Genomic DNA, 17,104 nt, shown 5'->3' on the forward strand with positions numbered 1-17,104 from the left:
TTGGATTTATTTGAAATTGAATATGAATAATAAAATCTGGCAACCTCAAGCACAAAATACTAAAACCAGGCACTTGTGAAATTTCAGGCACTTCGTAAAAACCTATTTGTCGATGTTTTTACTTACTTTGAAGCAGAAAACTAAAATATACACTCTTTTGTATGATTGTAATGACGTCTTTTTGGTAAAAAACAAGAACGATTGGGACTGGTGATGAGGGGTCAAATTTCGCAAGTGCCTGATTTTTCATTTTTTTCGATTACAGTTGCCATATATTTTTGCAATACTTTTCATAAAATCTTTTTCGTCAGAACTTACTAATCATTGCTTTTTAAAGGAAATACCTAGTTCTACAACGATTTCAGCGTTTTTAATAATATTATTAGCAATATCATTTGATAACATATAGATAACCATCGTACTTTTTGGATTTATTTGAAATTGAATAGGAATGATAAAATCTGGCAACCGCAAGCACAAAATACTAAAATCAGGCACTTGTAAAATTTCAGGCACTTTGTAAAAAACCATTTCCCGATGTTTTTGATTACTTTAAAGCCGAAAATCCAAATATACATATTTTGTATGACTGAATTTGGTATTTTTATTGTTCAAAACAAGAAGAACTGTCACTGGTAGGAATGTGGCAAATTTAGCAAGTGCCTGATTGTTTGGTTTTGTCAATGGTAGTTGCCATATCTCTATAATTTTTGTCTTTTTTTTATATGTTGTTTCCCTATTGCATTATTTTATAAAAGTCAATGTTTGTATGAGAGCTCCACTTAGCATAAATGGAATTAAACTTTTAACATCAGTATGTACATCCGGAAATCGGTATTTATTTAAACCAATCACGCTTTTGCAAAACTATTTGAATATTGTAAAGTTTGAATGACATTGTGTTGTTTATTTTTATTAATTTAAAAGTATGACATATGTATTATTTAAATACGGGTTTAAATTTGACAGATCTGTAAAGAATATTAGTTATTCAGACGACATCTTTATAGTAATGTTCGGAACCCTTGAAATTGGTTTAAAACTTCTTCTAATTTGTTATAAACATTTCGAAGTAATATATTACCCAGGTAGCAACAATCGCATTGTTATAAAGAACCTAATTTGTCTTCTGGCAATATTAGTTCGAAATTCCAGTTTTAATTGTTATCGGACGACGATTTTAATAATGTAATTTGGCCTATGACTTCATATAAACTACATAAGAGAAACAATTAACTTATGTCGTATAGAATTTTTTATAATACGTATCCAAGTCACATTATCCCTTAATAGAACATAATTTACCGTTCACAAAATGTATAAAAGCCTGTGCAAAATCTATATTGACAACCAGCGGTGTTCAACCACGGCTACAATAAAGATATTCAATCACTTGCTGTTGCTGTTGTATAATATTCTTTACAACCTGAAGATCTGACTGTAATATCTTTTCATGGATAGTTTATGGAATGGATTTCATGGATAGTTTACGTAGAATTATTTGTACATTATTTCATGCTGTAACAGCTAACTGTAAAACACGTAGTTCCCAAATAAGAAGAATGGCTACAGGATGGTAAATGCGAGATGGCAATGTCACCTAAACAAAATTCGCTCGGCGAATGACATCAGGTAGCTGATATGCCCAAAGTTAGGCTTAAAAGCATCGTTAAACGAATGTTACAATAAAAATCCTTCAATATTCAACACGCCAGTAGTCAGTCAACAATTTTTTTTTGCGTTATTCAAAACGTTACAAATATATAAAAACGTAAAACAGTAATTGTTTTTAATGTCACAGAAGCCGTATTAAACTCTCGATTATAGATCTTTCTTCACCAGTAATTGGGGATATAAATTTGAATTTAAATTTATTAAGGAGATAAAACATTAAAAACACAACTTCACAAAGGAAGTGTATGAGTGAACACTAATCGAAGCTTTCAGTTTGAAAATTATTAGAAATATTGAGTATCCAATGAAACTCCTTACTATTTGTTCTATTTTGACATGATATGATTTACGTATCTTGCAATTAGGTAAAACCACAGATCTAAGAATTGAAATTTTTAAAGGTCAGTTCTGAAATTAAACATGAAAAGGTTTTGTGTATATTTTGCTACTTTTATATGTCGGGCGTATAGTTTCTTCATGTCGCGAATGAGCATCAGAATAGGTTGTGCAGAAAATGGTGCTCCCGTAGTATGTGCACAAAGTTGGCACACAACCCGAACAAAGTATGTGTACCAAGATAGAGGTAATAGGTTGTGCGCCATCTTGGAGCACATAGGCTACTACGGGAGCGCCCTGAAAATGCCCACATTTGCAACACCGACTTACCGAATACAAATTTTACACTTCCACAATTTCGCTTTCGATACTTTCTCACATGTATCATGATACCAACGCTTGCAAACGAAGCATTGATATTGTACTTGCTCCCGTATACATTTCGCACTTTAACAGACACTCCAATTATTATTTTCCAGAAAGCAAAATTCATGCATCGGAATTTCAGAGTATATGAGTGGCGACGATGCAGTGCGACAACGTTCCAAATGTGATTGAATTTTTGTTGACTCCGACTTGTTCAATCTTCCATCTGGGCGTTTTGAAGAGGTATGTACTCACTTCAAATATAAATACTTGCACCACCTTCGGGCAGACGTCGAATTGAAATTAGCGATAAGAATAGCACTCAATATACATCGGATTGTCTTAAAAAACATTTTACCGGGAAAGCAAAGTATAGTAAGTACTAAGTTTTGACGAAAATGATTTTATGAAATATATTGCAAAAATATATGGCAACTGTAATCGAAAAAAAAATGAAAAATCAGGCACTTGCGAAATTTGACCCCTCATCACAAGTCCCAATCGTTTTTCTTTTTTACCAAAAAAGACGTCATTTCAATCATACAAAAGAGTGTATATTTTAGTTTTCTGCTTCAAAGTAAGTATAAACATCGAGAAATAGGTTTTTACAAAGTGCCTGAAATTTCACAAGTGCCTGGTTTTAGTATTTTGTGCTCACTGTTGCCAGATTTTATCATTCCTATTCAATTTCAAAAAATCCAAAAAGTACGATGTTTATCTATATGTTGTCAAATAATATTGCTCATTGTAAAAACGCTGAAATTGTTGTAGAACTAGGAATTTATTTTAAAAGCAATGATTAGTAAGTTCTAACTCAAATAATTTAGAAAAGTTGTTGCGAAAATATGTGGCAACTGTAATCGAAAAAAATGAAAAATCAGGCACTTGCGAAATTTGACCCCCCATCACCAGTCCCAATCGTTCTTGTTTTTTACCAAAAAGACGTCATTCCAATCATACAAAAGAGTGTATATTTTAGTTTTCTGCTTCAAAGTAAGTAAAAACATCGAGAAATAGGTTTTTACGAAGTGCCTGAAATTTCACAAGTGCCTGGTTTTAGTATTTTGTGCTTGAGGTTGCCAGATTTTATTATTCATATTCAATTTCAAATAAATCCAGAAAGTACGATGGTTGACCATATGTTGTCAAATGGTATTGCTCATTGCAGTATTAAAAACGCTCAAATTGTTGTGGAACAATGAATTTGCGTTAGAAAGCAAAGAATAGTAAGTGCTGATGCAAATAATTTAAGAAAATAATTGCGAAAAAATATGGCAACTGTCACCGAGAAAAATGAAAAATCAGGCACTTGCGAAATATGACACGCCTCCATCAGTCATAAACGGTATTGTATTTTACCAAAAAGTTGTAAATTCAACCATACAAAGTGTATATATTTAATTTTCTGCTTTAGAGTAATCAGATACATTGTAAAATAGGTTTTTACCAAGTGCCTGAAATTTCACAAGTGCCTGATTTCTATATTTTGTAATCAATGTTGCCACATTTTACTATTGAAAAATTATTTATACCCTAATAAATTGGAAATAATATTGTTTTATTGCAATATAGGGATGCAAAAAATTAGTCAAAGTCTAATTATCTTGTCAGGTAAATTGGAAATCCCAATGACGTACGGTAAAAATAAAAAAATATCAAAGTGCCTGAAATGGTGCCTGAAAAAGTGCCTGAATTCGCGAGTGCCTGGTTTTAGGGAGACCCATGGTTAAGGCAGTACCGTACCTAAGGTAATAAACAAGGATGCTAGGGGAATTTCAAATGTTATGTAGCTAAGCAATAGACTATTGTTAAACAAAAATATTGTATTTCATATGATTTTAATAACAGACACTAAAAGAGGCCAAAGAAAAGCCAAACGTGTTCGAAAAAAGCCAAAAATGGCAAATTTGGCATTAAAAAAGCCAATATGGCAACCCTGCCCTATAGTCCAGTAGTCACTTTGATAACAACAAGATGACATTACGCAGAGTGACTATAACACTTTATTGTCATTACGGTATTATAGTCACTTTGCTTTTTTGCAAAGCCCATATTACCTGCTTTTACGCATATATATGGGTATGGGCTTTGCTTTTTCTTCGTCACCTACATCATCTAGTGGTAGTTTACTACTTTGGACTTTTCACGGAGAGCGCTAGCGTTGTCGCCGCGCTTTTCATACTGTATCTGGCAGTAGTCTAATATAGTTCACATGATATCTACAAAGCAAAATACCTAAAAAACGTGACCTTTCTAACCTGTAAGAAATCTAATATGAAGTCATTTCTCTGTGTGGTTTTAATGATTTATGACATTATTATAATTATTTTTTAACATATTAACATATTCTTTTCAAATTTGGAAACCTTGGAGAGGAGATGAATAAAAAACTCCTATGCATCGATATATATATATATATTTTTTTTTTTCTAACGGATCAGAGTTTTTCCAGTCTCGGATCAGTGTCTTGAAGACACGTCATATCCGAGTCATATCGGTATTACGCTTCATAAGCATGCCACTGCGTAAGCAGCGGTCATACACATAAGGCGGCTTCCGTATCCGCTATGTATTGCAAGGCAAAGACTTCGGCCCCGAGCATCAGTACATGCTATGTGCCAAATAGCAGGACGTCTGCCCAGGGCTTCCGTCAATGCCATGCTTAGTACAGCTCAACTTCCGCCACCCCCGGCTTTTTTTATTTTTTTATAATTTACGGATCAGAGTTTTTCCAGTCTCGGATCGGTGTCTGAAAGACACGTCATATCCGAGTCATACCGGTATTTCGCCTCATAAGCATGCCACTGCGTAAGCAGCAGTCATACACTTAAGGAGGCTTCCGTATCGCTACGCATTACAAAGCAAAGATTTTAACCCCGAGCTTTGGTACATGCTATGTGCCAAATAGCATGACGTCTGCTCGGGGTTTCCGTCAATACCATGCGTAGCATAGCTCAACTTCCGCCGCCCCGGCTTCTGTACATACTGTGTAACGACCTTTAAACACGCACCCAGCATGACATCCACCGCGAAGCTTTTGGTTCATCATTTCCGTATGGGCTGGGGATGGTATTTCATTTTATTATGCTCCCATTTATGGGAGTTGAAGAAAGCGCTATTGAAGATGTTGTTTCCAGTTTTCCTGGAGTTTGAGTTTATCTGTAGCGTCAAATTTAGCTAAAAGCGTGTCTATCTTCATTATAAATTCTTTGGAAATCAGTTTCCGTGTGTCGCAGATATCATCTGGAACTGCGTACCTGTTGGCGCGGTCGAGTCGGGACTTTAGTCGAATTGTAACGTCTTTTAAAACGGAGTAGAATTTAAGGACTATAACTTGATTTATTTGGTTGTAAGAGTTGTTCATGATACTTTCCCTGGTGATGGAGATTGTGTCACCAGTTATGCGGGCGAGTTTATTTTCAACGAAGCTGTGTAGTTCGTAATATATTGGACACGATAGAAAGATATGATGGGTATTATCCCTACCCCGCGCACACAATTTGCAATTGTGTTTTTGATTTTTGTTTGACCCCGAGCTTCCTAGTAGACCGTATCGCCATTTACGGTGTCCGTATAAGAAAGCGTCCTGGTTTATTCTGTACGACGTGATGCGTTCGTTATTTGAGAAGAAATGTTTTATATCGGCGTCAAGGAGATTTATTTGGGTCCAGTTTTTTGTATCATGATGTGATCTTTCATAAGTCTTTTCTTTTAAACTTCTGTAGATGGTTTTCAGATTCATTGTTTCCCATTCTTTTGGTTGGGGGTCCAAGACATAGCTTATGTTCATGATGTGACTCCAATGTGCGTCTAATTTTGATGAGTGAGGAGTCGAGTTGGTATAGAGGCAATTTTTGATCAATTTTATTTTTGTGCCGAGGGTAAAAAGGGCTTCATGGTGCCAAAATTCTGACGGATGGTCCATATTATATAAGTTGCTTATCTGTTCTAACAAGCACGCATGGGATCTTAGTTTGACATCGACCATGTCAATTCCACCTTTCCCGACTGGTTGTAAGAGCGTTTTTCGCGACAGGGGCTCTATTCGTTCTGGGTGCCATAGGTACCTGAAACATTGAGCCTGAATGATATTAAGGATCCGGATTGGTGCGGGCCGTACTTTGGCTCCCATCGTGATATGAGGAAGCACCAAAGTTTGTATGACAGTTTTCTTCCCTAGCCATGACAGTTCACGTGTTTTCGCTGATTGCAAGACATTATTTATTTTGCTAACTTTCTTTTCCCAGAACATCTTTGATGCGCCTTTTCCGTAATTCAGTCCGAGTATTTTTATGTTTTCCCTATGGTATTTTTGGTGCTCAGTGGTTTCCAAATTTCGTCTGGCGGTACTGTTTAGGCATAGGATTTCGGTTTTATCGATGTTTATTTTCTGGCCCGTGGCGCGTCTAAATAAGTCTAGTTCGTGGAATATGATGTTTATGGAGTGGGGGGATCTGATCGTAAAACTGGTGACGTCAGCATATTGCTCCATTATTTGGATTTTCTTTCCCAGAATAATACCCTTTATGTCCGTGTTGGACAAGATTGCCCTGGCCAGGGGCTCAACATTGAGGGTGTAGAGCAACATGCTCATCGGGCATCCTTGTCTGATCCCTCTTTTTATTTGGATTTTTGGGGTGAAGGCCCCGTTTACTTCTATTGTGCTGGATATGTTAGAGTAAATTTCTTTTATTATGTCTAGGTTTTTTTTACCAATACCTATGTTCTCTAACAGCGAAAGTATGAAACTGTGGTCGACGAGGTCAAAGGCCTTCATCTGGTCAATCGTGAGGATGTATCCTGGGATTGATTTCATATGGGCATATCGAATGATACTATCTATGTTTCTGTGAGTATCTGTCATTTTACGGCCAGGGATCGTGCATTTTTGGGATGGGTTTATAATTTTACCAAATTTCAATTTTAGTCGGTTTGCCAAGAGTTTCGTTAAAATCTTATAATCAACGTTTAGATTGGATATGGGTCTCCAGTTTTTTAGGCATGTTGGGTCCGCTTTTTTGTAAATGAGTATAACTCTGGCAATTTTCCAGCTATCTGGCATGGTTGCGAATAATATGGAGTTGTTTATGATCTGCGTGAATTTGTTTTTAATTTGGGGCCAAAATGTTATATAAAACTCTTTTTCGAGTCCGTCCAGACCAGGTGATTTGTTATTGTCCATACTCTTGATGGTGGTTAGTATTTCGGCCTCGGAGGCGGCCATTTCTAGATCCGTAATGTCGCTTTGGGATAGAGTGGGCTCCGACATTAAGTGTTTGTAGTGAGTTTGGATTCTTTTGTCTGTGGTTGAAGTATCGCCCCATAGGTTTTTGTAGAAAGAAAGAATACTCGCCATGATTTGAGGTTGGTCACTGGATGTCGCTGTTTGGCCCGTTTTTATCTCTGTCAAGGAAGAATTCTTCTCTCTCTGGGCAATTTTATCGTAGAAGAATTTAGTTGGTTTCTCGTCTTCCTCAGCTTCCTTTTGATTCGCTACATACTTTGCGAAAGCTTTTCTTTCGTGAATGATATTGGATAAATGTAGTTTTTTGCTGTCGAGGTCTGAATTTTTTAGTACGTCTGTTCGCTGTTGGTGTTTAAGAATTTCTTTTTCTATGCTTTTTTGTTCTAACATTTGTTTATGCTTCTGGCCAATGCCAAAAGCTATTGCTTCTTTTTTGATCTGATTTTTAACGTGGTCCCACCAAATATGAAGGTGATCGTACATTTCCAATTCAGCCAGGAGGTAGTTATATTTATTTTTGATTAATTCACGGAAGACTGGGTTGTTATAATGCTTGGTGTTGTTTCTCCAGCTGCCCTTACCCCAATTCGGCTTAAGAGTGGCGCCGAGTTCAATTGAGGGGAAGAGAGTGTGATCAGAGACTATGTTCGTATGATACTCGCATGATTTCATGAAATTTTTAAGCTCCTCTGAGATGTATATCCTATCTATTCGCCTGGCTTGAAGTTTGCGGTGAATGGTATATAAGGTCTTGTTTGGGTTCTTTTCGCGGTAGGGGTCACTTAGATTCGTGCTCTGAATGAGTGTTTTAAGAAATTTTTCGCCTTTTTTTAGTCCGGATTTTGTTTTATGTAAGGCGTCTATATGGTCTGTGATGGCATTAAAGTCTCCTGCTAATATGAGGTTGGCGTGGTGGGGAAAATCTTGAAATAATATAGTTGTCAGCGATTCGAAGAAACTTGTTTGTGCAAGACTACCTTTATGTGGGGGTCCATACACATTTACAATTTTTAAGGTGTCGTTCTGAAATTTTAGTTCTAGTAGTGAGACTCTATACCTTATTAGGGCTTTGAATTGGATAACTGCTCCTACTAGGACGTTAGACACTAGAAAAGCAGTTCCTGCAGAGAAGAAGCGTTCGTCGGTTCTTGTGTGGTCAATGGAGTCTAGAAAAATTTTGTAGCCCAGTTTGGAGGACCATGCGTAAATTCCTGTTTTGTGGAATTTGTGTACTTCCTGAAGAAGGACAATAGCAGGTTTGTATTTTTTTATTGTAAATTCCAATTTTTGGAGGTGGGGCATGATACCGTCTACGTTTAAAGAAATTATCCTCATTTTGGTTTGACAAGTCATCGAGGTGTGTAAGGTTTTTTTTTTAGTCTGATTTGAGAATTACTTCCCTTTTTTTGGCTGACGGTTGTTGTGTCAGAGAGGTAGAAGACGAGGCAGAGACAGAAGAATTTGTCTGGCTCCTGTCCCTCTTATTTTCATGGGTCGTTAGGTGGCGCGGCTGAGTTTTTTCGAGGTCCGTGGTGTTGTCTGACTGCTCCGTGCCCAAGCAGGCTGGAGCGGACGAGATCTGAGGTGTTTCCGGGAAGACCGGGTCGTACGAGGCCGCCTGGTGGTCATACTCAGGAAACCTTTTCGAGTAGTGACCTCCCACCTTAGGGGGTTGGAATGGCGTATTGCCTATAGTGGAGGTCATCTTTAGTTTCGGTCTACGTGGTGCAATCGGAGGTAGCGGGTTCAGGTGGAATGATTCCTCGCTGATGTCGGGGCTGAGAGACCAATCTTTGGTCTCGTTGCTTTCAACGTCAATCTCCCCCGACTCACTGCTGCCCTGTGATGTGGTTTTTTCTTCTTCATCTCCTGTGTCTTTTTTGACTGGCGAAGTTTCCTTCGCCGATGTTCTATGAGAAGTTTCTTTCCCTGTTAGTTGGTGGATTTTGTTTTTCGCTGGTAGTTTATTCACTACAGTGTCTTTAAACCATGACCTAAGAGACTGTTGGGTGCCAATTACCTTATCTGGGCAGTTTGAGCTTATGTGTCCCTCCTTAGAGCAAGTTCGGCACCGTTTGGTATTTTTACAGCCGCGCGCCGTATGTCCCGTTTCGAGGCAGTTTATACATTTTGGCACGTAAAGTTCCGTCGGCAGAAATGTTTTGTAGCGCGCCCCGTCTATGTCAAGGAAAGGTGGAAATTTGACATGGTCGAAGTCGGTGAACCATGCCGCTACGTAGCCATTGAATAACGTCGTACCTCGGTGGTAGAGTTTGTTTACATTTTTTAGTTTACCACACTTAGCTTTAATTAGTACGCCAATCACTGATTGTCGAGTGACTTCATCAGGTAGACCCTTAATGCTAACACGCGTCGGCGGTTTTGTCGGCGGCAGGAACTGAATGTTTACATTCCCTGTTCTTATCACGTTTGGGTTATCTCTTAAGAAATCATCTCTCTTAGACTTATTTTTATCGTCCTTTCCTATCTGCCGAAAAGACAGAATCCAGATCCTCGGTCTCAACTCATACATTGCAGTGAGATCTTCAATGTATTTCCTAGTAGTTGGCGAACTTGTTAGGATGTCTAGAAAGGTAGGCATATCTAGATCACCACTTACCTCGGCAACCACTGAACGTGGACGCTTTCCTTGAACTTCAGCCTGGCCCGAGACTGCAGCGGAGTAATCCATATTATAATCCAGAATGTGTAATCCTTTGTTGTTATTCCTTAATCAGACAGCGACTCAATATTGTACTTAATACAACAAAATACTCCACTGCCTAAACTTAATCAGCCTTTACCTCTTCCAGACATGTCTTTCGTTTTTTGTGCGTACGTTTTTTGTCCCCCGGCTTCCGTACATACTGTGAGGCGTGTAACACGTACACCGTGTTATGACATCCACCGAGAAGCTCCCGATTCATCATTCCGCAGAAAGTTATGGATGGTATCATCTGAATTAATCTCCCATTTATGGGAGGTGGAGGTATGGCGTCATTTATAAAATAGTCAAAGTGGATTCATCAATTTGTTCAATCATTTAGAATATGTTTCCAGTTTTTTCTGATACCAAATATTTCCAGGTTTTCGAATTTAGTCTCGAGTAGGGTGAGAAATTCTGTCAATTTTTTTTAGAGTTTGATCTAGAATATTCTTATCAGTATACCTGTTTGAATACCTGTCTTCTCTGTCCAGTTGGATTTTTCTTTTTATTATATTAATCTTCATGATAGTGAAACCTTTAATGACCAGAAGTTTTTGTGGGCCGTCGTAGCTATTGTCCATGATTTCCTGTCTTGATATTGTAATATTTGTGTTACATAATCCGTTGATTGCTTCCGTGGTTTCTGCGATGTATATTGCTGTTTGGCGGCAGTGGAGGAAAAGATGCTTGGAACTATCTAGTGGCAATTTGCAGAACTTACAATTCATGATCTTAAGTTCGCCAGATGGTTTGAATCGAATGCCCATTCCTCTCATCTTATCTCCGAATATGTATCCTTCCTTATATATTCGGTAGGATACTATTCTTTCGCTGTTGGTGAAGCTGGATCGGAAGAACCTTTCGCGGAGATGGACTTTATTCCAATTTGGATCGTTTTGTTGTTCGATGTGGTTTATCTTTAATTTGTGGTATAGGTCTCTGTGGCGCGCGGTCTTCCACTCGTCTCGAGAAAGGCCAACTTCTTTGAAGATGTCCAAGATATTGGTCCAATGTTTTGGGGTGATTAAGCTATGGGGCCTAGAATTACTATAGAGGTTTTTGTTGATAACTTTAATTTTGTATCCTAATGAAAATAAAGCCTCCATTTGCCAGAATTGATTTTTGGTGCGGTCATGTACAATTTGTTTCATTTTTTCCACTTTGCAAGCTTTAATTTTTGCGGTTAGGTCAATCATGTTGATCCCCCCTTATTCCACGCTTTTTGTAAAGTTGATCTCCGTTTGGCTTCAATTCGTTCCGGGTACCATAGGAATTTATAGCAAGCGCTCTGAATCCTTTTGACGGTTTTCTGTGGGACGTTCTTTACTCGGGCATGGAATATAATTACAGACATTAATATTGAATTTATAATAATCTGTTTAGCATACCAAGTTAATTAACGTAGCTTGATATAATTTAGAGTTCGAATTAATTTGTTAGCAATATCATTCCACATTTTTTCTAGCCCTATTTCTCCGAATTGTATGCCAAGGATTGTGGTGTGTTTCTTTATGTATGTCCGATATGGTGAGTTGAAAATTAATTGGTGCGAGGCAGTGTTCCCTCTAAGGTGTGCGCGTGTGCGCGCGCACACAGCTTTCAGAGGCTGCGCACACGCATAGATTTACTGCGCACAGACGTATTTCGATGTAATGTAACAATTTTCTCGGTTGGCAGGTTGAGAAAGTTTGTTGTTGGCCCACCCATTACCCGGTTAGAATGCCAAAATCTCTTCATTGGTTTTTGCACAAATATTAGCCATTTCCAAAAAAGTGCGCACACATCAAAATTTCTGCGCACACATACTACAAGAAATTAGAGGGAACATTGGTGCGAGGTTTTTGTAAGGTACAGTATTTCTGTCTTCTCGATGTTTGTTTTTTGGCCAGTTGCTATTTCGAAATGGTTTGATTCTTTGAATATTTCGCTAACTGATTCATAGTCGCGAACTGCAAAGGTTACATCGTCGGCGTATTGGTCCAACTTATGTTCGAAATTTCCTAATTTTATCCCATGTATATCTCTATTGATCAATATAGATCTGGCGAAGGGCTCAGTATTTAAGGCGTACAAAAGCATGCTCATCGGGCATCCTTGCTTAATTCCCCTTCGAATTGTTATTTCATTCGATAGCTTCCCGTTCACATCCACTTTGCTGCTGATTCCTGTATAGATATTTTTTAATAAAGTAAAAGCCCTATTTCCAATTCCAATTTGTTGCAAAATTTTAAACAGAAAACCATGGTTGACCCTGTCGAAAGCTTTTAGGTTATCGATTAAAATTATCGTCCCGGGGATATTTTTCATTTTACAGTGTCTTATGATTGCGTCCGTATTGTAGTGCACGTCTTCGATGCTCCTTAGGGGGAGTGAACATTTTTGAGTTTTGCCTATGATCTTATCCAGAATTGGCTCAAGGCGCATAACCAAAATTCTCGAAATAATTTTATAGTCTGTATTTAAGGTGGTTATTGGTCTCCAATTTTTGAGTAATTTTTCGTCGCCTTTCTTGTATATAAGTTTAACTTTCGCAGTTTTAGCAGAGTTTGGTAGATGGCCGAAATAGAAAATATTGTTAATCAATTGAATAAAATGAGTTTTAATTAAATTCCAAAACGTGATATAAAACTCTTTACTAAGGCCATCGAGCCCTGGCGATTTATTGTTTGGCATGTACTTGATGGCATTATATACTTCTTCTTCCGTAATAGGCCTTTCCAAAGTGGTGTTTTCGTCCTCTGCTATTGTTGTCTGGCTCATTAGCGATATATAGTAGTTTTGGCTTGATTGTTGCGTCTCGCTCTCCTTCCCCCATAGGTCCGTGTAGAAGTTCTCCACAGTTGTTACAATTTCTTCTTGACCAGATACCACCAATTGATTGTCGGTCATTAGTTGGTCAATTGTCGTCTTTTTTGCTCTTTTCCTAATTCTCTCGTAGATGGTCGATGTCGGCTTTTCGCCTTCTTCTAGATCTTTCATCTTCGCCATCGATATAGCATAGCCTAGGTATGTAAATACCAGTGGCGGCGCGTCAATAAGGCCAATCGCGGCAATGCCCCGGTTGTTTTTTCGGGATAATAAAAAATATTCGAAAAATACCGCAATATCGGTTGCACAGACTGTCTACACTAGCCATATTCTCCCGACATGGTTCATTTTTCGCTCGCAAAGCCTTCGCCGAACGTCGACGGGGCGACGCCGATTTTGCCCCGGTTGCTCATTGTATATCGTATTCTCTCTTTTATCTTCCACTCGCCGCGTTTGTCTCGTTTGTTTTCTGTTTCTTTTACTAAATCATCGCGGCCGATCGGGGCTAGCCCCGAAATTATGACGACACAATGCCGACGTTTCTTACAACAACGTGTTGACATATTCACGCATTCCTTCTCGTTCGTTGGTTGCTTGAAGAGTTGATAGTTTCCTCGCCTTCGTTTTTGTCGCTTGTTTCCCTATTTGAATCAGTTAGAGACCTTTAGTCCATTTGCTTTCGATTTTCCACTTTCCTTTTGAGCTCCTCACTTCTTTCCGGCTTCGCATTTCTTAGCCTTAGACCTCATAATGAATAAGGTTGATGCACTACTTCGCACTCCGTTTTCGCAGCTGCCGCTGGAACATAAATTAGAGGTACAACGTCTTGGGCCTTATCAACCAAAAAATTGTTCACTGGAACAATCCCATGACGGAGGAAAGCGTCGGCGTACATTCTGCGCAGAAACTTGGTATAAAAAACACGAATGGTTGTGTTACAGCGAGGACAAAAATGCACTTTTTTGTTTTCATTGCCTACTTTTTGCTACCGCCCGTGACTCACGTTGGTGTAAATTTGGTTTTAGAGATCTTAAACATCTTTCCGAGCGTGCCAACTGCCAGGGATCATCAATCTTCTATGGAGCATCTGGACAATGCAGTAAAATACCGAACATTCGGGAATGTTAATATTGCAACACAGTTGGATGAAGGACGCGCGGTTTCTATTCGTCGGCACAACCAAAACGTCCAGAAAAACCGCCATGTTCTCGGTCGATTGATAGATGTTTTGAAGTTCATTGGTTGTCACGAGCTGTCCCTCCGTGGGCACGATGAACGGGCTGGCTCTTCTAATAGAGGGGGATTTTTGGATATGGTGGAATACACCGCATCCCTAGATACAGTATTGAGAGATCATCTTGATGCCGCAACTGTTTCGAAAGGGACATCTAAGGATATCCAAAATGATTTGCTCGACTCAATGTATAAAATTTATTTACAACATTTGGCTCTGGAAATTGAGAATTGCCAGTTCCTTTCGATTCAGTCTGACGAGACAACTGACATCACGTGCGTTTCCCAACTGGCTGTGATTTTTCGGTTTGGGAAAGATGGTAAACCTACCGAGAGATTTCACAGCTTTGTACCAATCGTTGATCGCACGGCTTGCGGGATATCGGCTGTACTGAAAGAAGTGTTACAGCCTTACAACGCGAAGTCAAAATTGATAGCTCAAACTTATGACGGCGCGGCAGTCATGAGTGGGTCGAAACATGGTGTTCAAGTTTATATAAAAGAAAATTTTCCTCATGCGCATTTTTTATATTGTTATGCACCCCAATTTAACCTCGTTATTAAAAATATGTGTCTTGATACCCCTCTCGTCCGTATATTTTTTGCAAATGTTTCGGGGTTTTCTTCATTTTTTTCCGTTTCGCCGAAGCGCTCTGACCTCCTTCGCCAGATATGTAGCCGCCGTCTCCCAGCTTGTGCACCAACACGTTGGAACTTCCAATCACGCGTGGTGCAGGGCGTGTCCGAAATTAGGTCTGAGCTCATTGAGTGTTTCAATGGCATTCAGAGCTCTCCGGTTTGGGACGAACGCTCTGTGAGGGAGGCAGGTCTAAAGCGTCTGCTAGAAGATGGTGAGTTTTCATTTTTTCTCGCTTTTTTTCTCCACAATATTCTATCACGTGGATGTATTATACGGCGCATTGCAGTCAAGGCTAATGGATGAAGCGTCTGTGCAGTCGTGTATTTCAGACTTCTGCGATGCTGTATCTCGTATCCGGGAAACAAAATACGACGACACATGGAGTGCTTCTTTACGCCGCGGGCAAACAACGCAGCGTTTGATTTTGTCTGCAAAGGAATGCTGTGACATTCTGGTGAATCAAATAGGCGATCGTCTGCGCACTGAACACCTTGCCGCGTTCTCTTTGATGAACCCCAACAATTTTTCAAAATTTGCACGTCAATTTCCCATCCATTTGTTGGCTACTGTCTCCAAATTTTACCCCATGATAAACGTGGGTAAATTGGAAAATGAATTGCGATGTATATACACCAATCAAACTTTTTTGAACATCACATCAACTTGCGCGCTCTATGGGTTCCTCATAGATAACACTCTAGTAACTACCTTTGCGGCGTCTGCAAAATTTCTTGACATCATTTTGACGACGCCTATTTCTTCAGCCGACGCAGAGCGAACATTCAGCACGCTGAAGCGTATTAAAACGTATCTCAGAAACACAATGAAGCAAGATAGATTAAATTCCTTGGCTGTTTTATCCATTCACAGAGACGTTATTTCTGGGATGCATGACTTTAATCAGCGCGTTATTGAGCATTTTGCTTGCAAGAAACCGCGGCGTGTTGCATATATGTTCAAGCAGTAGAAGTCTAGCAGCATATATATCTATGAGTGAGCGACGCATGTCCTTATCTTTGCATTAACTTTCCTTTCTTCATAGTAACGTTTTAAACCTTATTTTAGGTTTTGTCTGCTTTCCCGAAGTTTCTGTTAATATGTCATTGTATTTATCTGGGTAAATATTGCCTTTCCTTTTGAAAGAGGTTTCAAAATAAACTATGTCTATATTTATTAATCCCTTGACTTGGACCGGTTTTAAAGACACTTTCTTATCGTTAAAAATTGTCGCTTTTGCCGATTGGTTGTTACCGATGGAATGGTTTTTATACTCATCAAATGATGGGAGAACTTACAGCGCTCATCCTGTCCCCGTAGATGGGGGTGACGTGGTCCCGCAGTAGCTTGCCCCGGTTGTCAAATGACCACGCGCCGCCACTGGTAAATACATCTTTAGAGTTATTATTTTGAAATCTTGGGCAAATAAAACAGCATAAAATTGTAAGTTGTTAATTACCTGAAATCTTTTGCCATTGTATATTTCTGTTGAGCCTCTTGGTATTCATATTGACCAACATTGGCATGGCAGGATGGTTGGTTGAGTCTATTGCCGATATACATTATCCAGTCAAGGGCTTCCAGCATTTTCAACTCGCAAAAATACTATTATAGCTCGTTTTTACAGCAATTTAATTTTATGATTTATTAATCATTCTAATAATATCGTATTATATCATCAGGCATAACATTAGAGATTTGTTTGAATTTGATAAAAAATATTTATAATAGGGATGTTATGACTATTTGAAATACCCTATTACAACAGAACTTTATGGAAATTGAATATTCCAGTTCAAACTTGTGCATAAGATTTCATCTGACAGTTTGTCAGAATAGTAATTAGCAACTTTCAATAAAAACTGAAAATCAATTTGCCCTTGAGCATACATATATACTTACTGATTACATATTACGCACTGATAATCATTTTCAAATAAACATTGTCCTAACGCACCTGAAAATTAATGATTAAGTTTTTTTTTTGCATTAGTCCATGCTCTTTTGCAAATCTTGTTGTCAAAATATCGAAACTGCATCATGCGAACTTCTGTCATAAATTATGGGATTACTGAAAACATATCGAAGGTCGAAGCAA

The sequence above is a fragment of the Styela clava genome, chromosome 8 (genome assembly GCF_964204865.1).
Source record: "Styela clava chromosome 8, kaStyClav1.hap1.2, whole genome shotgun sequence".
In the NCBI taxonomy this organism is placed as follows: Eukaryota; Metazoa; Chordata; class Ascidiacea; order Stolidobranchia; family Styelidae; genus Styela; species Styela clava.